A 25,204-nucleotide genomic window follows, 5' to 3' on the forward strand; every position below is an offset into this window, starting at 1 on the left:
AATACATGGTTTCCATTTGTTTGTTTGTTTGTTTTGCATGGGCAGGCACCAGATTCGAACCCTGGTCTCCGGCATGGCAGGTGAGAACTCTGCCTGCTGAGCCACCATGGCCTGCCCTAAATACAGTTTATTTATTTATTTTCTTTAATACAGTTTATTTTGACACACACACAAATGCAACAGTATTTGAAACAAAAATCCTATGGAGTTTTCAAATAATTATTTCTGAACATTTATATCTGCAGTCATATTACCCTTTTTAGTAAGGAAACTATGGAAAGCCTATACAGAGTCAGAAAGTCTATGCACTCACCGGGCAAGGTTTTAAAGGTGCCAAAAGTGCACATCGGATATTCCAGACAGGACTTGACTCATCACCAGATCACTTTCAGGACATGATTTTGGCATACTTAAACAGAAATACACAAATGTATAATTACAGTGGTTAACAAAAATACTTTCAGGAAAGGGATGAATCAATTTATCAAAGCTGTATATAAAGTTCTCTAGTAACAGATCAACTGCTAGAACAGAGCTATTAAAAGTATGGTCCAGCACAGATGCTGGTTCATGAACTGTTGGTAACTGATCCATGCCAAAGTTAAGTACAAAAATGGAGAACACGGTGGCTGAGAGAGTTCAAATAGAGTTGAGAGGCTACTCTGGAGGCCATTCTTATGCAAACTTCAGTTAGACACTGCTACCTATTATAACTTGCCAAACTCAACCAAAATCATTTCAGCCAATCCTAAAGAACACCTAGGGTAATATATAAGATTCTACAGAAGTTCCATGCACTAGGTTAACCTTTCAGAAATCTACAACCTGCAGATGGGTCTCTGGACCAGATAAGTCCTGAAATCTAGAGGACCCAGCCTCTCCAGAACATCAGATAGTTCCATCTCCCTACCCCATATTAGTGACAGCCTCTTCCAGCATGAAGAAGTTAGAATGGGCATAGCCCAAATACCCCTAAAGAGTGGTACAGAAAGATCAAGGGTGATGGTGGAGTTACACAGAGAAGGTAAGGTTTAACAAACGAGTATGATTGCTGAATCAGTATACTGACATCTCTTTTAGTCTCCACTATGTTAGAGCAGCTAGAAGTAAAAACCTAAAATTGTGGAATTATGACCCATACCAAATTCTGAAATCTGTTTTCAACTAATTGTTGTGCTGTGCTTTGAAATTTATTGCTTTTTTTGTATTATGTTATTTTCCACACACACACAAAAAAGTCGATTCTGATGATAAAAAAATATTTATTCCTTCTAGACTCCTATAATCTGGAGCAGCTAGAAGGAAAAATCTGAGATGATGGTATGGTAGCCCATAACAAATTATGGGATCTGTCCTGTAACTACTTGTTTAAGAGTACTTTGAAAACTATTTGCTTTTTTCTTTCTTTGCATTGTATATATGTTATATTACACAATTTAAAAACATTAAAAAAAAAGCCTCTACAAATCCTTTATTAAGGATGGATAAGCCTATAAGCTTTATTTTTATTAAAAATACCGAAAATGCTCTTTCTTTTTCTTCTGGGATTCTAACTGCAATTGGGTTGTACTTTTTTGTGTGTGTGTGAAAAATGTGATAACTTATTTTTATTTCTAAGAATAATTTATATCAGTATAAAATATATCTATTTTTACCATATCAATATCTGAAATTTTAAAATGAGTAGTGAATAAACAAAATTTTATTTATTATTTGAAATCCTGAAAACAAAATACTTTTTCTTAATTTCAGAACATCCTAGAATTGTTTCAGGAATTAAAATTAACTCTGTATAAAAATCCAATGCTGGGTGGGCCATGGTGGCTCAGCAGGCAGAGTTCTCACCTGTCATGCCAGAGACCCTGATTCAATTCCTGGTGCCTGCCCATGCAAAAAAAAAAAAAAAAGGAAAATCGAGTGCTTTTTGAAATGCTATGGCATTTAAGCATTTCTTTTACGTGAAGACCTTTTTGAAGGTCATGTATTGTTTATTCTTTTTTAGGCCAGCTCTAATGACCATAGTTGATGGAAGCCAAAAGGTTTGCATCCATGTGGGATCAGAGCTGACAGAGAAGATTCTTCTTAACATTTCTCCTGGCTGGCTCAACAGAGTTATAGGTAACATATCAAATGCTGAGATTGTTCTTGATGAAATCTTAATTTCAGGAATATATCCTATTTATTGTGATACTGAACAAATGCGAGGTTCTCTGCCTGATGTGTTTAATAGCCAATCTGTGATACCCGGTGTTCTAGTTTGCTAGCTGCTGGAATGCAGCACACCAGAGATGGACTGGCTTTTAATAAAAGGGGATTTATTTTGTTGGTTCTTCAGAGGAAAGGCAGCTAACTTTCCACTGAGGTTCTTTCTTACATGGAAGGCACAAGATGGTCTCTGCTGGTCTTCTCTCCAGGCCCCCGGGTTCCAACAACTCTCCCCAGGGTGACCTCTTTCTTCATCTCCAAAGGCCCGGGCTGAGCTGCTAGTGCTGAGATGAGGAATGCCAAGCTTCTTAGGCTGTGCTACGCTGCTTTCTCTCATTTAAGCACCAGCCAATTAAGTCAAACGTCACTCATTGCAGCAGACATGCCTCCTAGCCGACTGCAGATGTAATTAGCAAGAGATGAGGTTCACGTACCACTGGCTTATGTCCGCAGCAACAAGACTAGGTATGCTCACCTGGCCAAGCTGACAACTGAATCTAACATGTCCACCCCTTGTCAACTTGGCAACTTCAAGCATCACCTTAAACAGGTGCAAAAAATTCTGTTCTTGCTGTGGACCTGTGAATCTCAAAACAAGTTGTCTGATGCCAAGATGCAAAGGAGGATATTAGGTTTTCATTTCCATAGGGAGAAACTGGAAGAACACAGATGTAAAACCTGCAGGGCAAACACCATTGGATTTCGAAGTCTGAAAGTCATTCATCCTTCGGCTTTAGGAAGTGGCAATCCCACCCTTTCTGAGGTCCTATGCAGTGGCCCGCCTCTTTCCAAATCAACCTCGGGGAACATCGAGGAGACCACCTGTGGGCTCCACTCTCTCCAGGCATCAGGGCCACCCCTGGGCTCTCTGCCATTTCTGGGGCACACGCTCAACCCCTCCACATGGTGGCAGCCAGGCTCTCCCAGTCCCCCAAGGAGCGTGCTATGCCTTTTCCAAGGCCCAAGGCTGCACAACTCTTCCACTGCAATGAGAGGGGAGATTCATCCTTGCCCTTCAGGGTAAACTCACCCTCTCCATGTACATGGGTGGGTCCACTCTCCTGGCCGAGGTTTCTTGGCTTCAGACCTGAGTTTCCATGGTTCTTACTCTGCAAACTCCAATTTTTCCCTTTTGTGTCCTCTTTTGCCAAGATTGGCAGTGGTTCCATTTACACCAACAGTCTCTTCAAGCCCTCCAGGACTTCTCCATCATTCTCTTCACAGTTCCTCCAAAGTCTTCCCTTTAGCCATCCAAAAACTGTTCCAACATATCTGGTATTTGCAAACCACAGCAGCACCCCACTCTCTGGTACCAAATCTGTTCTAGTTTGCTAGCTGCTGGAATGCAACACACCAGAGATGGATTGGCTTTTTTTTTTTTATTAATTAACAGAAAAAAAGAAATTAACCCAACATTTAGAAATCATACCATTCTACATATGCAATCAGTAATTCTTAACATCATCACATAGATGCATGATCATCGTTTCTTAGTACATTTGCATCGGTTTAGAAGAACTAGCAACACAACAGAAAAAGATATAGAATGTTAATATAGAGAAAAAAATAAAAATAATAATAATAGTAAAAAAAAAACTATAGCTCAGATGCAGCTTCATTCAGTGTTTTAACATGATTACTTTACAATTAGGTATTGTGCTGTCCATTTTTGAGTTTTTGTATCAAGTCCTGTTGCACAGTCTGTATCCCTTCAGCTCCAATTACCCATTATCTTACCCTGTTTCTAACTCCTGCTGGACTCTGTTACCAATGACATATTCCAGGTTTATTCTTGAATGTCCGTTCACATCAGTGTGACCATACAGTATCTGTCCTTTAGTTTTTGGCTGGACTCACTCAGCATAATGTTCTCTAGGTCCATCCATGTTATTACATGCTTCATAAGTTTATCCTGTCTTAAAGCTGCATATTCCATCGTATGTATATACCACAGTTTGTTTAGCCATTCTTCTGTTGATGGACATTTTGGCTGTTTTCATCTCTTTGCAATTGTAAATAACGCTGCTATAAACATTGGTGTGCAAATGTCCGTTTGTGTCTTTGCCCTTAAGTCCTTTGAGTAGATACCCAGCAATGGCATTGCTGGGTCATATGGCAATTCTATATTCAGCTTCCTGAGGAACCGCCAAACTGCCTTCCACAGTGGTTGCACCACTTGACATTCCCACCAATAGTGGATAAGTGTGCCTCTCTCTCCGCATCCTCTCCAGCACTTGTCATTTTCTGTTTTGTCGATAATGGCCATTCTGGTGGGTGTGAGATGATATCTCATTGTGGGTTGCACTTTTTAAAAAATATTTTAGCCCTCATCTCTGGATGCTATGTTCTGTTTAGACTTTTTTTCTCTTAAAAAAATGGAGAACACATATTTTGAAACATTTACAACAATTTGCTAGAGTATTCTGTCTGTATTTAATAATGAAGACTCTGGGCATGCATTTTATTTGTCTATTTTTTTTTCTGGTAGTTTATTTTTATTGTATTTGCACAAAACAATCTGTGAAAAGTTGGGGCCAGGAGAGGACTAGTCTTTCACTACAAAGACTCTGAGAAACAGAAGTAGACAAACTTTTCCTGTAAGGGGTCAGAGTAAATACTTTAAGCTTTGAGAGCCAACTGGTCTCTGCTGCAACTACTCAACTGTACTGTTGTAGCATGAAAGCAGACATAAGATGATATATAAATAAATGTGTTACAATAAACTTTATTTACAAAAATAAGTAGTGGAAAGATTGGGAGAAGGATCAAAGGCGAAGGAGAAATTATAACGGAGAAGATGAGAGTATGAGTCTCCAAGTGTTTCAGAGCAGCTAGAGGGAAATACCTGAAATTTGTGGAAGTGGAACCCATACTATACACTGAAATTTGTTCTATAACTACCTGTTAAAATGCACTTTGAAATTTTTTTTAAAAAGCAAAAAAAAAAACCATACAGTGGGGCCAAATTTGGCCCATAGGCCCTAGTTTGCTGATTTCTTTACTAGCACATTCAAAAATAGAAAAAGGAAGAATATAGCACAGAATTCTAAAAAAGGAAACAAAAGGAAAGGGTTTTGGCAATAAAAGAAAGGGGAAAAGCATAAGAAAGAGATCTGAAATCTAATTCAGATGAGACTGTTATCAATGTGGTTTAGATTTCATCAAAGTAATCCAGCAGTTACATTTCTATCGTATGATAACCAGGTTGTGGTGGATCCTTGTTTTACTATTGTAAACCACAGTATCATCAGTGTGACATTACACAGTTAAGATGCCTTTATTTATGTGCATCATAACAAAGGCCTGAATTTTGGCATATCCGGAAGAAGATTCTGAGTATATTTAGTATAAATATAAATCTCTGAGCAGGCAAGGGTAGTTCAGTGGTAGAATTCTCACCTGCTATGCAGAAGACCTGGGTTTGATTCCTGACCCATGTACTTTCACCTGCCCCAACAAAAACAAAATCAACAAATAATGCTACGGTAACAGGATAATCATATGTAAAAAGAATGAACTGTAACTCCCACCATACAGCATACAACAACAACAACAAAATTTAAACCTCTGGCAGATAAAATCAAATCCTTGAAATTCTAACTACAAAAAGGCAGCCCACTCTCATAAAAGATTAGTCTTGTTCCACATTACTTATGTCATGAAACGGTTTCTGTGCCTAACATATACAAAGCTCTGACGCTATGCATTATTAAAGATGTAAAAAAAAAAAGGATTTGCCTTCAGAATAGGTTCTAACCTATTAGAATATGTTAATATTAGAGTAAATTCTATTCTAAATAGAATTTAGATATTTAGAATAGAATTAATTATTAATTCTAATAATTAAGATACGATATATCTATAAATAATCCAAATGCAAAGCAAGAGTGACATTACCTCTCCTAATAGATCCTAAGCTACTAAAGGGTAGAATTCATGCCTGTTACCTCTTGGTATTTTCTCTGTCAATCACGTTAAAAAAAAACATAACCATTTGCTAAATGAGTAAGGTGTGAGTAAGGAGGGGTAATTACTACCTTCCTTTCACAGATCAGGAAACCAAGGAGACAGAAAGGTTTATAGTTGGTTAAAAGTAGATTCAAGACCAGAGTCCACACTTCCTAACCTCGGTTTATGCAGGATATCTCACCAGACCAGTATGTATAAGGAACAAAATTCCACCCACAGTCAGAGTTCCAACCATCTGAAATAAAACCAGGAAATTTTTAAAAGACCCAGAACATCTCTGAAGAGCAATTTCTCAATTTTAAATTTAGGGTCAGTAACCATACTACAGAAACAAGAAGAATAAGAGATATATGGTTGAGGAGAGAAAAGCAGAAAGTACCCTTTAGAATATGCTCCAGATCCCTTATTCCTAAAATGTTTGAGATACCAGAAGGAGAACAGGCAAATTGTGAGGGAGTTAAGCATAAAAGAGAACACTGGCAACTGGGATAGCCAAAAGACTAGTGTTCTAGTTTGCTAGCTGCCAGAATGCAATATACCAGAAACAAAAGGGCTTTTAAAAGGCGGAATTTAATAAGTTGCTAGTTCACAGTTCTAAGGTCTAGAAAATGTCCCAATTAAAGCAAGTCTATAGAAATGTCCAATCTAAGGCATCCAGGAAAAGATACCTTGGTTCAAGAAGGCCAATGAAGTTCAGGGTTTCTCTTTCAAGTGAGATGGCAAATGGTGAACATGGTCAGGGTTTCTCTCTCATCTGGAGGGCACATGGTGAACACAGCGTCATCTGCTAGCTGCTTCTCTCCTGCTTCCTGTTTCATGGAGCTCCCAGGGAGGCATTTTTCTTCTTCATCTCCAAAGGTTTCTGGCCAGTGGACTCTGCTTTTCATGGCTATGTCATTCTGCTCTGCTCTCTCTGAATCTCTTCATTCCCCAAAATGTTTCCTCTTTTATAAGACTCCAGAAACTTCTCAAGAGCCACCCACTTGGGTAGAGACATGTCATCACCTAATCCAGCTTAACAATCACTCTTGATTAAATCACATCTCCAGGGAGATGATCTGATTACAGTTTCAAACATACAGTATTGAATAAGGATTATTCTACCTTTATGAAAGTGGGATTTTGATTAAAACATGGCCTTTCTAGGGGACATACATCCTTTCAAACCAGCACAACTAGGAACATGGCTTTCGGTGGTGGTTCTCAATATTCTGACGTTTACCACATGTTTTCAATACTAGAATTTTGGGCAACATATGTGAAGAAATCAAGACTCAAAATTAATAACAAGTCAACAATAATTGCAATGCAACCAGTTCCACAGTAAAACAATTTCTACAGAAATGGTTCTCGAACTTTTGGTCTCAGGACTCTTAATGAGGCCCCCCAAAAAAACTCTGCTGACATAGGTTATATCTATCATTATTTACCATGTTAAGACAGTAAAACTGAGATTGAAAAATATTCACTTAATAATAAACCATTACATATTGACATAAATTTTTATTTTGATAAAGATAACTATTTTCTAACCCAAAAAAAATTCAGTGAGAAAAGTGGTATTAGTTTACATTTCCACAAATATCTGTGTGCCTTAATAGAAGACAGCTGCATTATCATTTCTGTTTCTGAATTTTTATCTGTTGTGATACACTGTTTTGACTGAAGAACATGAAGTAAATCCAACTTCACATAGATCTGTACTTTAATAGCTTTTTCAGATAACTGTTAATATTCTTCTTTGGTATTACAACAAAATTCAATAGGAGGTAGTTTTTTAAAGGTTAGTTGCAATGTGGAATCTGAAACCGTATCAGCAAACATTTTTGGTCTATTACATTAAAATCCATTGGTCTATCTTGCACCTTGAATGGATCTTTATCCATGTATTATTTTGTACCATCATGTACTGGTGACTAAACAAATACTAGTTTGAGCTATGCAGCTTCTTCAAATATTGACAAATTATATTATTCAATACCAAGCATTGATATTTGTTAATACTACTATTTGATCTCATCAGAGAAGTCTTTAAGTACTGAGAAGATGTCACACTCAAGTTTTATCACTAGTAGCAAATACTGTGTCAGTTCTTTCATTTATGAGAAAATATCTGCCAAATACCCAAATCTCTATAACCATAGTTTCTTGGTTACTCCAAGTAAAATTACTGTTGTGACAAAAAAAGCGACTAGCTCACTTTGCAACTCAAACAGGATTACAAGTGCTTCTCCTCATAACAACCATGACACCTTAGTATGCATAAGTACCTTAAACATCCCATTACACATAGCAATGTGTGCTTTAGAAGTTGTATTCAGTAAAATACTTTTTACTATTTCAAGGACATTTTTAAGTAAAAACGGCACGGTTTTTTGTTTTTGGTTTTTAACTGTGGAGTATATGGTGGTGAGGAATACAATGGTTGGGCAACAGCTGGGCATCACTGCTTTGATGTGCATTTTGGTGTCAGGAGTTTTATTCAAAATGCATCTGTACCAGCAACTCAAATGTCAACATAGGGAAAAGGGCGTAACTTTCCAGTACTACTATGAAAGCAGTTTCAGCCTCAAGGACCTCATAAAAGAGTTTCAGGGATTCCCAAGGGTATAGGGATCTCACTTTGAGAATTGCTCATCTATGGAAGCATCAATACTTAACTGATCATTCTGTAGTCCTTCAAGACTGGTTACTGTTTGAATAGAGCTGTTTACTGTCCTGACTCTAGTCTCTCATATACTCGTGAGGCAACATCTTAGTTAAGCATTCAGTCTTTTTCTGTGGCTATTTCATGTTTTGTTATGTCTCATCATAGTCAGTGAATTGTGCACTCCTCTATAAAGCAATCAGCTTAGCTCAGTATTTGACCTACTAAACAGCCAGTATAGTGTGCTTAGGTGCAAAGAGTCTACAGTCAATCTGCGTGGATTCCAATCCCGGCTCTACCACTTACTAGCCATAAGACCTCAAACTAATTATTCAGCCTCATTTGTGAAATGAGGATATTAGACCCAATCTCTGAGAGTTGAGGATTCAGCATATTTTGTGTTTAGCATGATGCCTAATACATAGGAAGTACTCACAGTGTTATAACAATATGTTAACAGGGAGGGTAGGTGTATCCTGAGCTGTAGAAAAGCAAAGAAATTTTACAGAATAGTTAAAATGATGCAGCACTCCCAGGAATGAGCACAGGCTCTACAGAAGTTGTTCTAGTTTGCTAGCTGCCAGAATGCAAAACACCAGAAACAGAATGGCTTTTAAAAAGGGTAATTTAATAAGTTGCTAGTTTACAGTTCTAAGGCCATAAGAATGTTCAAACTAAGGCATCCAGGAAAGACACCTTGGTTCAAGAAGGCCAATGAAGTTCACAGTTTCTTTCTCAAGTGAGAAGGAACATGGTGAACACAGGGTTCCTCTCATCTGGAAGGGCACATGGTGAACATGGCATCATCTGCTAGCTTTCTCTCCTGGCTTTCTGTTTCATGAAGCTCCCCGGGAGGCTTTTTCCTTCTTCATCTCCAAAGGTCACTGGCTTGTGGACTCTATGCTTCATGGTGCGGCAGCATTCTCTGTTCTCTCCAAATATCCTTCAATCTCCAAAATGTTTCCTCTTTTATAGGACTCCATAAACTTATCAAGACCCAACCACATGGGTGGAGACATGTCACCTAATCCAGTTTAACAACAACTCATGATTAAATCACACCTCCAGGGAGATGATCTGATTACAGTTTCAAGCATACAGTACTAAATAGGGATTATTCTGCACTTACGAAATGGGATTTAGATTAAAACACGGCTTTTCTAGGGGACATACAACCTTTCAAATCAGCACACAAGTATTTCCAGAGCTAGTCTGGAAGAATCACCATGGGTGCCCCTTCACAAATCTAGATTCCTGGGCCCCACCATAGCTTTAACTGATCCAAAACACCAGGGAAGTGACCTGGGGATCATATAAAACAGCAGATTAGGGAATTCTTATTATTACGCATAGTTGGGAAACATAATTCTACAGGCAACACCATATTTGAGGAATTTAAATCATACGCCTTTCTCATTACACAACTAACACATTTTGCAAGTGCAAAGTCATTTTTTGAATAAACTGAAATGATAAGTAAAAGGGCACTAATTTTAAAAGACAGGCTTTAAAAGAGAGAAGTAATTCATTTCTTCCACTTTGACATACCAACCACTGTAAAATAAGGTCATACATTTCTGTATATTATGCATGATTGTTTTGTAAGCCCAAAACTTCTGTAATTAATAAAAAAAAATTAACTAAAGGGATAGAAAAAAATATACAATGCAAACACTAATATAAGGAAAGCTAAAACGGCACAAATATTAACAAAGTAAACTTTGGAAGAAGGAATATGAGAATTGACATTAAATAAAGTTAAAAGGGCCGATTCATCAGGACGTTAACAAGCCTAAATATCTATCAATCAAATAAAAGAGTTTGAACACTCACAGAACTGAAAGGAAAACAGACCAATTAAAGTTGGAAACTTCAGCACCACTTCCTCACCAACTGACAGAAGAAGTCAAAACAACAACCAGAATATCAGCAAGGACTTGGACACTATCAATCAACTTACCTCATATATATTTGTATAACACTTTACCCAACAACATACTATATATTCTTTACAAATGTACTAAAGAATATTCACCAATATGACGATATTCTGGACCACTAAACCCCCTCAAATTTGAGGAGATTGAAATAATACAAAGAATATTATCTGAGAATAACAGAACTAAATTAAAAGCTAATAAAAATATATGAAAATGTTTAAAAAGCCCACTGGCCAAAGAAACCAATTTAAAAGAAACTAGTAAACATTTTCACTTGAATAAAAATGAAACAGATCAATGTGCATGGAATGTAACGAAAATAGCACTTAGAGGAAAGTTCGAAACTTTAAGGTTTCAAATCAATAATCTAAACTTCTACCTTGAGAAAACTAGAAAAAGAAAGGTAGATTAAATACAAAGTAAAAAATAAATGAGTTGCAAATAAATAAATGAGAGCAGGCATCTATATAAAGGAAATGAGAAAAACAAAAGAAGAAAAGTGGTAAAACCAAAATTTTATACTTTGAAAAGAACAATTAAATTGATAAATCTCCAGCTAAAGTAATCAGGAAAAACAGGAATGAAAGAAGGGATATCACAACAGGTATTATTGACACCGAGATAGTAATAAAGCTTTAACATTAGGATGTGAAAGTCTTCCCAATTTGCGCTTCTATTTTAGGATATCCCTAGCTATTTGTGATCTCTTTTCCTTCCAAATAAATTTGATAACTAGTTTCTCCAAGTCTTCAAAGTAGGTTGTTGGGGTTTGGATCAGTATTGCATTGAATCTGTAGAACTGACATCTCAACGACATTCACCCTTCCTATCCATGAGCATGGAATATTTTTTTCATTTATTTAGGTCATTTTTAAATTTCTTTTGGCAATGTTTGTAATTTTCTGTGTACAAGTCCTTGACATCCCTGGTTAAGCTTATTCCTAGACACCTGATTCTTTTGGTCGTTATTTTGAATGGAATTTTTTCCTTAGGTATTTCCTCAGATAGGTCATTTTTGTGTGTATAGAAACATTACTGATGTTTGTAAATATTAAATACTTAAATTTTAAATTTAAAACATTTTAATTTAGAGAACTAAATGAAATGGGAATAAATAAATTACAAATTTAATCGTAGACTATGTTAAGTTAAAAATGTATACTATAAAGCCTAAATCAACTTCTGAAAGAAACAGATAAGGAAAAGGATTACTGGCTTAAAGACAAAGCATAGGTCTGGGACCAGGAGGAAAGACTAAATTTCCTGAGTGAACAGGGACATTAGGAACTTCTGTGTAAACGGGAAAATCATACGCCTATATGCATACATCCAGGACAAGACACATGCTCAGAAAACATCAACGAGAACCCTAGACTTTTGTTTTGGGCTATACTTTCGGCCCATTTTAAGACTGGTTAAGCTCTAAAGTAGAACATTCTCACATAGTCAATCCTGCCAAGACTGGGAACCATGGTCTTTTTCCTTTATTTTTGTCCTTAGCACCTGGCATTCAAGGAAATAAATTTCTGGTAACACTAGTTGGATATAAGCTTAAGGAACAGATATTTCAGTGATGAAATTCCAAAGCTAATACATTAAAAGAGTAAAACATTCAGTGAGCAACAAAAAATTATAAGGCAGGTATTGGGTGGGCGATGGTGGCACAGTGGCAAGAGTTTTCCCCTGCCATGCCGGAGACCCGGGTTTGATTCCTGGTGCCTGCTCATGCAAACAAACAAACAAAAAAATTACAAGGCATACAAAGAAAGAGGCAATTGTGGTCCATTCAAAGGAACAAAATAAAGTGTAAAAAAACCATCAGTGAGAAAGCCCAGACTCTGGACATACCAAATACTTTTATTTTTAATGGTTTTTATTGTGAAATATATATACAAAAAAGCAATAAATTTCAAAGTACATTTAATATGGTCTATAAAAAGTTACAGACCATATTAGTGGCAGACCCTTTCAATATGAAATATTTAACATCGCCATAGCCCAAACACCCCTAAAGAGAGGGATGGAAAGATCAAAGGTGATGGTGGAGTTATACAGAGAAGAAACGATTTAACATACGAATATGAATGTTGAATCATGAAACTGACATCTCTTTTAGTCTCCAGTATTTCAGAGCAGCTAGAAGTAAAAACCTAAAATTGTCAAATTGTAAAACATGTCAAACTCTAAAATATGTTCTACAACTAATTGTGGTACTGTGCTTTGAAATTTATAGCTTCTTTGTATATATGTTATTTTTCACAAAAAAAAAGAAGAAAAAAGTCGATCGCGATGATTAAAAAAAGATTTACGCCCACTAGCCTCCTATATTCTGGAGCAGCTAGAAGGAAAAATCTGAAAGGATTGTATAGTAGACCATGACAAACTCTGGGATTGTTGAAGAGTGCTTTGAAAACTAATTGTTTTTTTATTTCCTTGCTTTGTATATATATACGTTATACTATACAATAAAAAAAAAGTAAAAACTCTTAAGAAAAAAAGCAGTTATAGGACAAATTTCAAGGTAAGGTATGGTTACAGTTCCACAATTTCAGGTATTTCCTTTAGCTGTTCTAAGACACTGGAGACTAAAAAGATATCAGTATAATGATTCAGTAGTCACACTTGTTTATTAAATCCTACCTTCTCTTTCGTAACTCCTCCATTTCCTTTGATCCTTCTCCCAATAGTTAGGGATATTTGGGTAATAGCTATTCTAATGTTTTCATGTTGAAAAGGGGTGTCAACATTATGGGATAGGGGAATGCAACTGGTTAATGCTCTTGGACAGACTGGTGTTGATGAAGATGTGGAGAAATTGAAACCGTTATGCATTACTGGTGGGAATGTAAAATGGTACAGCTCTTTGGGGAACAGTTTGATGGTGCCTCAAAAAATTAAACAGAATTACCATATGACCCAGGAACTCTAATCCTAGGTATAAACCTCCAAGGAATTAAAAATAAGGACTCAAACAGATTCTTCTACACCAATATTCATAGCTGTATTATTCACAACACTCAAAGAACAGAAAGAACCCAATGTGCTCATTCATGGATGAATGGTAAACAAAATGTGACACAGACATACAGTGGAATATTTTTCAACCCTGTAAAAGAGTAAAGTCCTGACAGATGCTACAAAATGAATGAACCTTGAAGACATCATGATAAGTGAAATAAGCCAAACATAAAGGGCCAAATATTGTTATGATTTGACTTATGATAAAAACATAATATGCAAATCACAGAGGCAGAAAGTAGATTAAAGGTTATTGGGAGGAGTAGAGTCAATTCTTAATGGGCACAGTTTCTATTCAGGGTGATGAAAGGATTTTGGTAATGAAAGATGGTGATGATAGCACAACATTGTGAAGGAAAATTAGTATCACTGAATTGTATCCTTAAAAGTAGTTACACGGGGGTGGGCCACAGTGGCTCAGCAGGCAGAGTTCTCTCCTGCCAGGCCAAAGACTCAGGTTCCATTCCTGGTGCCTGCCCATGCAAAAAAAAAAAAAAAAAAAAGTAGTCACATGGTTTGTTCCCGGATTTTGGCACCAAAAAAAGCAGTTAGAATGGGAAACTTTATGTTGTATATGTTACCACAATAAAAATTAAAATAAGAAAACATCAATCAAGATTTTTAAAACTATATAATCACTTCAGGAGATGCAAAGATAGCAGTTGATAAAATCCTATATTCACTCCTGATAAAACCTCACAGCAAACTAGGAATAGAGGAGAACTTCTTAACCACTATGAAGATATCTAGGAAAAATATAGGTTATACACAACAGCTCAATCCTTTCTACCAAAGGTCAGCAACAAAGCAAAAATGTACACTCTATCACTTTTATTCTATATTGTAATGAAAGTCCCTGCCAGTGCAGTGAGGCAAGAAAAATAAATAAGTTATCCAAATTAAAAAGGAGTTAAGCCCCGATGAATCCCAGAGTGACTCGATCAGTGAGTGGAAAAGTATCTGCAAAGCCCCCTTCGGGGAGTGGTGAGAACGGGGAGAAATTCAACTTCCCAAGTTGAATTCTTGATATTCTTACAAGCAGTGTGGACAACCAAAGCTATAGGCAGAGCCCCCAGTCTTGGGGTTTGTTCATATGAAACTTAACCCCGCCAAGGATAGTTGAAGTCTACTTAAAATTTAGGCCTAAGAGTCACCCTCAAGAGAGCCTCTTTTGTTGCTCAGATGTGGCCCCTCTCTCCAGCCAACACAACGAGCAGTCTCACCACCCTACCCCTCTCTACGTGGGACATGACTCCCAGGGGTGTGGACCTTCCTGGCAACGTGGGAGAGATCTTGGAATGAACGGAGACTCAGCATCAAGGGATTGAGAAAAACTCTAGAATGAGCTGAGACTTAGCATCAAGGGATTGAGAAAACCTTCTCCACCAAAAGGGGGAAGAGGGAAATGAGACAAAGTGGCAATGGCTGAGAGATTCCGAACAGAGTCGAGAGGTTATCCTGCAGATTATTCTTATGCATCAAGTAGATATCACCTTGTTAGTCAAGATTTAACAGAGAGACTGGAGGGAACTGCCTGAAAATGTAGAGCTGTGTTCCAGTAGCCATGTTTCTTGAGGATGATTGAATACAGCTGTCACAATGTGACTGTGTGATTGTGAAAACCTTGTGTCTGATGCTCCTTTTATCTACCTTGTCAACAAAGGAATAGAACATATGGAATAAAAATAAATAATAGGGGGAACAAATGCTAAAATAAATTTAGTTTAAATGCTAGTGATCAATGAAAGCAAGGGGTAAGGGGTATGGTAGGTATAATCTTTTTTTTCTTTCCTGTGTTCGTTTTATTTCTTTTTCTATTGTCTTTTTATTTCTTTTTCTGAATTAATGCAAATGTTCTAAGAAATGATGAATATGCAACTAAGTGATGATATTGTGAATTACTGATTATGTATGTGGTTTTATTTTATTTTTAATAAATAAATTTTTAAAAAAGGAGTTAAGTAAAAATTTTTAATTGTAGATAACATAATTGTGCATATTCAAAAATCCTAAGAAACTGACCCCCCAAAATCTGCCAGCATAAGTAAATTTAATAAGAGTACAGAATACAAAGTCAATAAAAATCAATTGTACTTCTATTTACTAAGCGATGTAAAGCTAGAAATTGAAATTTAGAAAACAGCATTCAAAACCACAAAATAAGTGAGACACATTTAACAAAATATGTGAAAGAACGGTACACTGAAAATTACAAAGCACTGTTCTAATAAAGATGGTCTAACTAAATCAAGAGTATACTATGTTCATGGATTGGAAGATTCAATATTCTTGTCAATATCCCCCAAATCAATTTAAAAATTCAACATGATCCCAATAAAATCCACTTAGGCTTTTTATTAGAAACGGAAAAGCTAATTCTAAAGTGGTAAGGACCGAGGATAGCCCAAACAATTTTAAAACAGAAGAACAAAGTTGGAGGAATAAATTAGACTTCCTATAAAGTTATGGTAACCAAGATAATGTTGCACCCATGTAAAAATATGACACAGATTAAGAGACCAGACTAGAATCCAGGAAGAATCCACAAATTGATCAAATGATTCTTGACAATGGTGCACATAATTTACTGGGAAAATGTAGTCTTTTCAGTAAATAGTGTTGTAACTATATGGATATAAAAATGAACTTCAACCCTTACTTCATACCATATACAAAATTTAACTCAAAATGGAACAAAGACCTAAATAAAAGACATAAAGTGTCTAGAAGAAAGCATAGGAAAAAATATTATCTCAGTTCAGGCAAGCACAAAAAGCACAAAGCCTAAAAGGAAGGGGAAAAAAAAAAAAGACTGCACTTCATTGAAATTAAAAAAGAACCTTGTTCTTCAAAGATGCTGTTAAGAAAATGAAAACAAAAGGACCAACTAGAGAAAAATCTCTGTAAAGTACATATCTCATAAGGAACCTAAATCCAGAATATATATAAAGAACTCATACAACTCAATAACAAAACAACCCAAAGGGAAAAAAAATGGGTAGATTTCAAGAGACATTCAGCAAAGAAAATACACAAATGGCATTTTAGTATGTGAAAAGATCAACATCATCAGTCCTCATAGAAATAAAAATTAAAAGCAACAGTGAAATATCACTATGCACCCATTAAAATGGCTAAAATTTTAAAAGATTGACAATACCCAAGGTTGGTAGAATGGAGCAATCAGAACTCTCACACATTGCTGGTGGGAATGCAAAATGCTATGGTCTTTAGAAAACAGTTTGGCAGTCTGTTTTAAAAGTTAGACATACATGTACAATTTGTCCCACCAATACCACTCCTAGTTATTTATGCAAGAGAAATAAAAACATGGGTACACAAAAATACTTGTACCGAATGTTCACAGTTTTATTCATAACAGTTCAAAACAGGAAACAGACCAACTGTCCATCAACTGGTGAATGGTAAATGAACTATGATACCTCCGAAAGTTAAGTACAGAACTACCATAGGACCTGGCAATCTCACATCTCAGTATACACACAGAAGAATTGAAAGCAAGGACTTGAACAGATATTTGCACACTGATTCATAGCAGCATTATTCATAATTACCAAAACATGGAAGCAACAAAATGTGCTATATATACACAATGGAATACTATTCAGCTATGAAAAGGAATGAAGTTCTGATACATGCAACCACATGCATGAACCTTGAAGACAGCATGTTGAGTGAAATAAGCCAGACATAAAAGGACAAATATTCTATGATCTCATTGATATGAAAAAATTAGTATAATCAAACTCAAAGAATCATAATCTAGAATACAGATTAACAAGGGAGGGGGTGGGGTAGAGAATAGGGAGTGAAAACTTAAAATGTACAGTGTTTCTATTTGGGATGATGGAAAAGTTTTGGTAAAGGATAGTGGGGATGACAGCACACCACTGTGAATGCAATTAACACCAATGAACTATGTATTTGAATATGGTTAAAAGGGGAAATTTTAGGTTGTGTATATGTTACTAGACTCTAAATAAATAAGTAAGTAAAATAAACTATGATATATCTATTCAAAGGACTATATTCAGCAAAACAAAATAAAACAACTTCTGATATACCCAACATGGATGTATTTCAAAAACATCATGTAAGTAAAAGAAGCCAGAGACTCTATGATATCTGACTCCACTTACATGAAATTCTAGAAAAGGCAAACTATAATGACAGAAAGCAAAACAGTGATTTGCCAGGGCCTAGAAGTGACAGAATTAACTGTAAAGGTGCACAAGGGAATTGTTTGGGTTGATGGAAATGTTCTATATTTGATTGTGTTGCTGGTTTTACAATTGCATATATTTGTCAAAAACTCAATGAAGTAAACACTTAAAGTGGGTGAATTTCACCGTAATTAAACCATAAAAATAAAAATTTTTTAATTTTAATTTTCTAAACTTTAACTTTAATAAAAATTAAACAGAAAAAGAGAAATCTCAGTTAAAAATGAAAAAAATCATAAAAGCCAAAATTTAAAAATCAAAATTATTAGAAAATACCATATATTAGGTTCTAATATATTTGAAAAATTAAATTCAATGGATAATATGCTATTAAAATATTGAATGCTTAAAACAGAATGAAAGTTGAGTAAATAAATCTATAGCAGCTAAAAGGAAAAACCTGAAATTGTGGAACTGTAACCCATACCAAACTTTGAAATCTGCTCTACAACTACATGTTAAAATGTACCTTGAAATGTATTGCTTTTTTGCATACATGTTGCATTTCACAATAAAAAAGATAGCACCTCTTCCTTAGTAAGTTATCTAAGACTTTCAAGCACATTTCAAAAGAGAAGTTAATAAACAAAGTGTCAAATATGAAATGTTTGGAAATTACCAAAACCATAATGTATACCAAAAATTAAACACAGCCACCAAATAAAGTATTGACCAAAAGGATAAAACCACTCAGAATATTCTTTAATTGCACAATTGCCCAACAAGGGCCTCCAAAACATGTTATGTGGCCTTCAAATTCAAATCTATGGATTCACAAGTCTGCCAGGATTTACATTATTACAAATGACAAGAGTTCAAAGACAAGCAGAGTAGGATTTAGCATGTAAATTAAGTAGTGACCCTTGCTCTTCCAGTCAGAATATCATTCATGACCCAAAATCAAAACCATGTGAATTCTATTTAAAACAACCTTACGTCAATGCTCAGAAAACCAGAATGATAGCAGATGAAACATGTGTTAAAACATTAAGGTCCCCAATAGTCAGCAATACTTACTACAATTAAATCTGGTGAAAGCATTTGTGTCTAAATACCCAGGTTCCCATAGGCAATTTTTTTTTTAAATCACTGTAGCTAATCAGCTATGACCTTACCTCCATCCAACCCTTGAGATGAGGATTGAGAACTAACTATGGAAAAGGAATCACAACTCAAATGTTTTCAGGGGCTAGGAAGATAATATAAATTAGTGATGTAGAAATTTCTGTTTTCAGGCAACAGAAAGTGATGGGAACTGAGGCAAATTACAGAATGTAAGCTATGAGTAAAGGCATTTAGTTCTGGTAATCAAGGAATTGATTAGGACACAGTCTATAACATGGCTCACTCTAAAATCTACTTTTTCTTAAAGTCTTAATTACATTTGCTGGCATCTGACAATCAGTCTGTAACAAAACTATAAACTTCTGGAGGAGAGAGAATCCTTTTCATTTTAGTTACTATAGTGGACTTTATAGGCATCAAGTCATTCATAAATGACAGAGATCAACTCGGCAATCTTGTCTCTCTAATCAAGTAAGCTAAATGGTCACACAGTACTGATAAGGAAGAGGCCAAAGCAGACCCTGAACATCTGGAGCAAACAGAAAAGACCAAACAGCTGTAGTTCCAACAAATTTCTTTCATTTGCAAAGAACAGTATCTGATACATATCTAATGGTGGGAGTGAAAAATTTTTTTCCTCTTCCTACTAATTAATCTCTACCCCCAACCAAAAATCTGGTTGTTGGGGGTAGAGCTATAAGAAGCTTGTCAATCCAGATCCCTCTAAATGCATTTGACTAATACATGCTCATTAGCCTAAAGATTACATTAAAAACTCAGAGAGAGCTTAAGTGGACTTTCTCCCATGTTAAAACAAACAAACAAACAAAAACAGTAACAATATAATTAAAGAATCAAATATATAAGCTGATCAACAATCCATCTGTTTTTTCCTACAGATACACAGATCACTGTATTCATGTAAGCAGAAATTCTGGTCCTAAACTCCTAGAAAGATCCTTCAAAACCGCTGTTCAATACTGTATGGTGTCCAGTAGACAAATACAGCTATTGAGCACTAGAAACATGGCTAGTCTGAATTGGGAAGATTTTATACTAAAAAAGAAAAAAAATTAAAATCTCATTTTCACCTTTGGGGAATGGTGAGAAAGGGGGAAAATTCAACTTCCCCAAGTTGAATTCTTGATAATTTCACAAGCAGTGCAGACAACCAAAGCTACAGGCTAAGCCCCCAATCTTGGGGTTTGTTCATATGAAACTTAACCCCTCAAAGGATAGGCCAAGCCTACTTAGAATTAGGCCTAAGTGTCACCCCCAAGAGAACCTCTTTTGTTGCTCAGATGTGGCCTCTCTCTCCAGCCAACACAACAAGTAAACTCACTGCCCTCTCCCGTCTGCGTGGGACATGACACCCAGGGGTGTGGACCTTCCTGGCAACGTGGGACAGAAATCCTAGAATGAGCTGAGACTCAGCATCAAGGGATTGAGAAAACCCCTAGAATGAGCTGAGACTCAGCATCAGGAGATTGAGAAAACCTTCGTGATCAAAAGGGGGAAGAGCGAAATGAGAGAAAATGAAGTGTCAATGGCTGAGAGAGTTCAAAGAGTCGAGAGGTTATCCTGGAGGTTATTCTTAAGCATTAAACAGATATCACCTTGTTAGTCAAGATGTAATGGAGAGGCTGGAGGGAATGGCCTGAAAATGTAGAGCTGTGTTCCAGTAGCCATGTTTATTGAAGATGATTGTATAATGATAAAGCTTTCACAATGTGACTGTGTGATTGCGAAAACCTTGTGTCTGATGCTACTTTTTTTTTTAACTTTTTATTAATTAAAAAAAAAATTAACAAACAAAACATTAAGATATCATTCCATTCTACATATACAATCAGTAATTCTTAATATCATCACATAGTTGCATATTCATCATTTCTTAGAACATTTGCATCAATTTAGAAAAAGAAATAAAGACAACAGAAAAAGAAATAAAACGATAATAGAGAAAAAAAAGATTATACATACCAGACCCCTTACCCCTCGCCCTCATCTACCACTAGCATTTCAAACTAAATTTATTTTAACATTTGTTCCCCCCTATTCTGATGCTCCTTTTATCTATCTTATCAACAGAAGAGTAAAACATATGGAATAAAAATAAATAATAGGGAACAAATGTTAAAATAAACTTAGACTGAAATGCTAGTGATCAATGAAAGGGAGGGGTAAGGGGTATGGTATGTATGAATATTTTTCTGTTGCCTATTTCTTTTTCTGAATTGATGCAAATGTTCTAAGAAATGATCATGATGATGAATATGCAACTATGTGATGATATTGTGAATTACTGATCATATATGTAGAACGGAATGATCATATGTTAAGAATGCTTGTGTTTCTTGTCATTTTTTGTTAATTTTAAAATTAACAAAAAATTGAAAAAAATCTTTTTTCAGTTTGATTACATATAATCACCGATACAGTATTTTATATACTGAGTTAAAATATATTATTAAAATTAATTTCATCTATTTCTTTTTACTTTTTAATGTGGCTACTATGAAATGTTAAATTGCATATGTGGTTCACATCATATTTCCACTGGACAGTGCTGTTCTAGAAATTGTTTTACTTTACAACTAATTTCTCTTGTTATTATCTTCCTGGCAAGGAACTGATACAAAAGGAAAAAAACAGAAGCAAACAAAAAAATTTCAGTCATTAAACCAATCCCAGGTCTACTCTACTGACAATGTGTATAGCAGGCTGCCAGAGTAATTTGGTCATTCACCTATGCAAAGGGAGGAAAGTAATAATAATAATCATTTGAGACCAACATCTTTTTAAATGATTCTAATATGTAAAAGAAATAAGGAGTAGCTGAGTAGTCTGAATAAATATCTATGAGCTAAAACATCTATTAATTTTATTCCCAGAAGCTAGATTTTCCAATAATTAAAACTGAGATTCAACTTTGGTACTATACTGCTAAAGACAAACAGGTCTGACATATTTTAAGCCACTGCTTTTTCTCTATGTAAACCCTTTATAAAATATAAGCATTACCCAACAACCACAGTGAGATACCACGTCACACCTATTAGAATGGCAATAATCAAAAAGATGGACAATAACAATACAGGGAAGGATGTGGAGAAACTAGAATGCTCATCATACAGTGCTGGTGGGAATGTAAAATGGTGCAGCTACTTTGGAAAACTATTTGGCAGGTCCTCAAAATATTAAACACAGAGATACATATGACCCAGCAATTCCACCCCTAGAAATGAAAATTCATCCATGCAAAAATGTGTACAAGAATGTTTATAACAGTATTATTCAGAATAAAAAAGTAGAAACCCAAATTTCCACCAACTGAAGAATGGGTAAATAAAATGTGGTATATTCATACAATGTGATATTTTTTGGCAATAAAAAGGAATGAAGCACTGATACACGCAACAACATGGATGAACCTTGAAAACATTATGCTTAGTGAATGAAGTCAGACACAAAAGGACAAATGTGTATAATCTCACCGGTATGAAATAACTAAAATAAGCAAATTCAAAGAATCAGAAACAAATTCAAACACAAAAGAATAATGTGTCCATGTGATTGTGAAAACATTGGGGCTGACACTCCCTTTATCCAGGGTATGGACATATGAATAAAAAATTAAGGACAAGAAATAAATAAATAATGGGGAGGGAGACAACAGTTAAAAAAATAAATTGGGTAGACTGAAATAATAGGAGTCAATGAGAGGGAGGGGTAAGGAATATGGGATATATGAGTTTTTTTTTTATTTCTTTTCCTGCAGTAATGCAAATGCTCTAAAAACGATCATAGTGATGAACACATGACTCTGTAATAAAAAAACTGTTATAAAAAATTTTTAATCTACAAAAATATCTACACATATTGTTATAATTGATTCCGTTTATATGAAATGTGGAGCATAGATAAATCCATAGAGACAGAAGGTATATTAGTAGCTGCCAGGGACTGAGGGGATGAGGAATGGAGAGTGACTGATGATATGGCCTTCTTTTTGAAGTGATGCAAATGTTGTAAGAGTAAATGCAGTGACTGTTGTACAACCCTGCGAAAAAACATTGAATTGTACACTTAAACTGCATGAATTGTACAATATGTGAATTCCATCTTGAGTCAGAAGATCAAGACTTCTATCTTGATTTTAAAATAAAAATATTAGAATGAAAAACAGAACATTACAGAAAGGGACCTACTTGAAATCTGCCACTTGCTTAATTTTATAACAATAAAAAGAAGTAGCCTATGACAGTGAAAAGGGAACTTCAACTGTGGTCGACTGTATTATCAGCCCTAATTCCTCACCACTCCCAAGATTCATTCCTGTAGCCATGTGACTTTGCAGTTCCTCCTACTAAAGGGGCAAGGCTTGTTACTCTCTCTGTGTCTTTGGTTTTGACCTTATGAGTTGCTTTGGCAGAAAGAATGAGGCAAAAATGGCAGTGTGCCAGTTCTGAGGCTGAGTCTTAAGAAGCCTCACTAGTTTCTATGTGTCCTCTTGTGATTCTGCCACTGTCCTGAGAAAAGCATACCCTGGATAGGTGTCGCCTCAACCTGGGCCCCAACTTGAACATAAACAAAGTAGAGCCAACTGAGCCAATTTATGGATCTAAAGAGAAAAGCAGAGTTGCCCCAGCCATCACAGGTCCACATCCCTGTGGACCCATGAGAATAACTGATTACTATTTTAAGTCACTAAGTCTTAGCGCAGTTTGTTATATTATTGCGGCAATAGCTAAGTGATATAGTAACTCCACTGTATTTTGAAGAGTTTCTGTAAGTGAAACAGTGATTATCATGGTAAGTATGGGCTAACATATTGAAAAAGTCATCTCTTTCTCTCAGCATTAAGACAGTGATTTATATATTTGCTACTTGTCCCTTTAAGCTATTAAACTGAAAGCTGACAGTAACTTAAAATATCCCATACTTTCACCTTTCTAAATATAATTTTACCTTTTCAGGATTATCATTATGAAAATTAAATATGGAATAATATTCATTTTTTTTTTTTAACATGGGCAGGCACCAGGAATCGAACCCAGGTCCTCAGGCATGGCAGGCAAGCACTCTTACCTGCTGAGCCACCATGGCCCGCCCGGAATAATATTCATTTTAATAACTATGTACCAGATCACTGAGGATAAAGACAAGAACAAAATAACTATGTCATCAAAACCTTACAAGGAGATGAACAAGGAAACAAGCAGAAACAACTGAAAGAAGCATCCTGGAACAAAGATTCAGGGGAACAAAGACAGGAATGAAGAGGAAACAGATTAAAAACATATATATTAGACAAAAAACAAAGAGAAAAAAACAAAAACATATGTATTAGAATAAAAAAATCAACAGGACTTTCTGGGCTTTTTTGATGAGAATCAAGAACGTCTCTGAGGTCTCTAGTACCAATGTCCAAACCAAAACACTCTCAATAGCTACTGGAATAGGCATACATTGCCTATCACTGACTGTTGACTCATTATCAATTTGATAAGTCTAAACCGAAGCAAAAAGCTGGACTTTTAGAGATGTATAAGGCCATTTGGACCTTTGCTACATAATGACTCAGGTTATAGTTTCCTATTTTCTAGTAGTTGACCCATTTTCCATTTGGTCATACTACTTGAAGCTTGCTAAAACGTGGGTCTCAAAAACCTTTCATCTTTCTCTGCTTCTATTATCCAATCACATCTGCTATTAAAGTTCTTCCTTACTTCTATTACTTCCTTTTTTTTTTTTCTAAGTTGGTTGATAACATTTAGCCTTCACTTTTATAACTTTTGTCATCTTTGAATACCAGTATAATACATTATCCTTAGGTCTGCTGGTTATTTTTACCATTGTACAGAATGCAAAGGTTCAAAAACAAAACAGAACAAAAACTTCTCAATGCCCTAAACTTGTTTTATGCCTATTCCAGATGACTAGATTACCAAATTTTGTCCTAAGATTGAGAAACTGTTATAGCGATTAAATAATAAAGTACGCACACACCAGCTCAAGAGATTTTTTTTAAAAGATGGTCCTTTCTGAACAATCATTATTAAACAAGGGACAAGAAATAAGATAGAAAAGTCCTTTAGAAAAACATAAACACA

General features: G+C 35.6%; 1 protein-coding gene and 1 long non-coding RNA gene across 5 annotated transcripts in view; one reads left to right on the forward strand and one right to left on the reverse strand.

Moving 5' to 3' along the window:
- The window catches only part of SPPL3 (signal peptide peptidase like 3), a 216,691-nt gene that overhangs the window by 179,470 nt on the left and 12,017 nt on the right, over positions 1-25,204 (reverse strand). The window lies entirely within an intron of this gene.
- On the forward strand, positions 923-24,628 carry LOC143683745 (uncharacterized). Its single transcript, XR_013175629.1, has 3 exons — positions 923-1,024; positions 2,003-2,118; positions 24,129-24,628. It is a non-coding gene; the product is annotated as an uncharacterized LOC143683745 (long non-coding RNA).

Source organism: Tamandua tetradactyla, chromosome 5, assembly GCF_023851605.1.
Source record: "Tamandua tetradactyla isolate mTamTet1 chromosome 5, mTamTet1.pri, whole genome shotgun sequence".
Taxonomy (NCBI): Eukaryota; Metazoa; Chordata; class Mammalia; order Pilosa; family Myrmecophagidae; genus Tamandua; species Tamandua tetradactyla.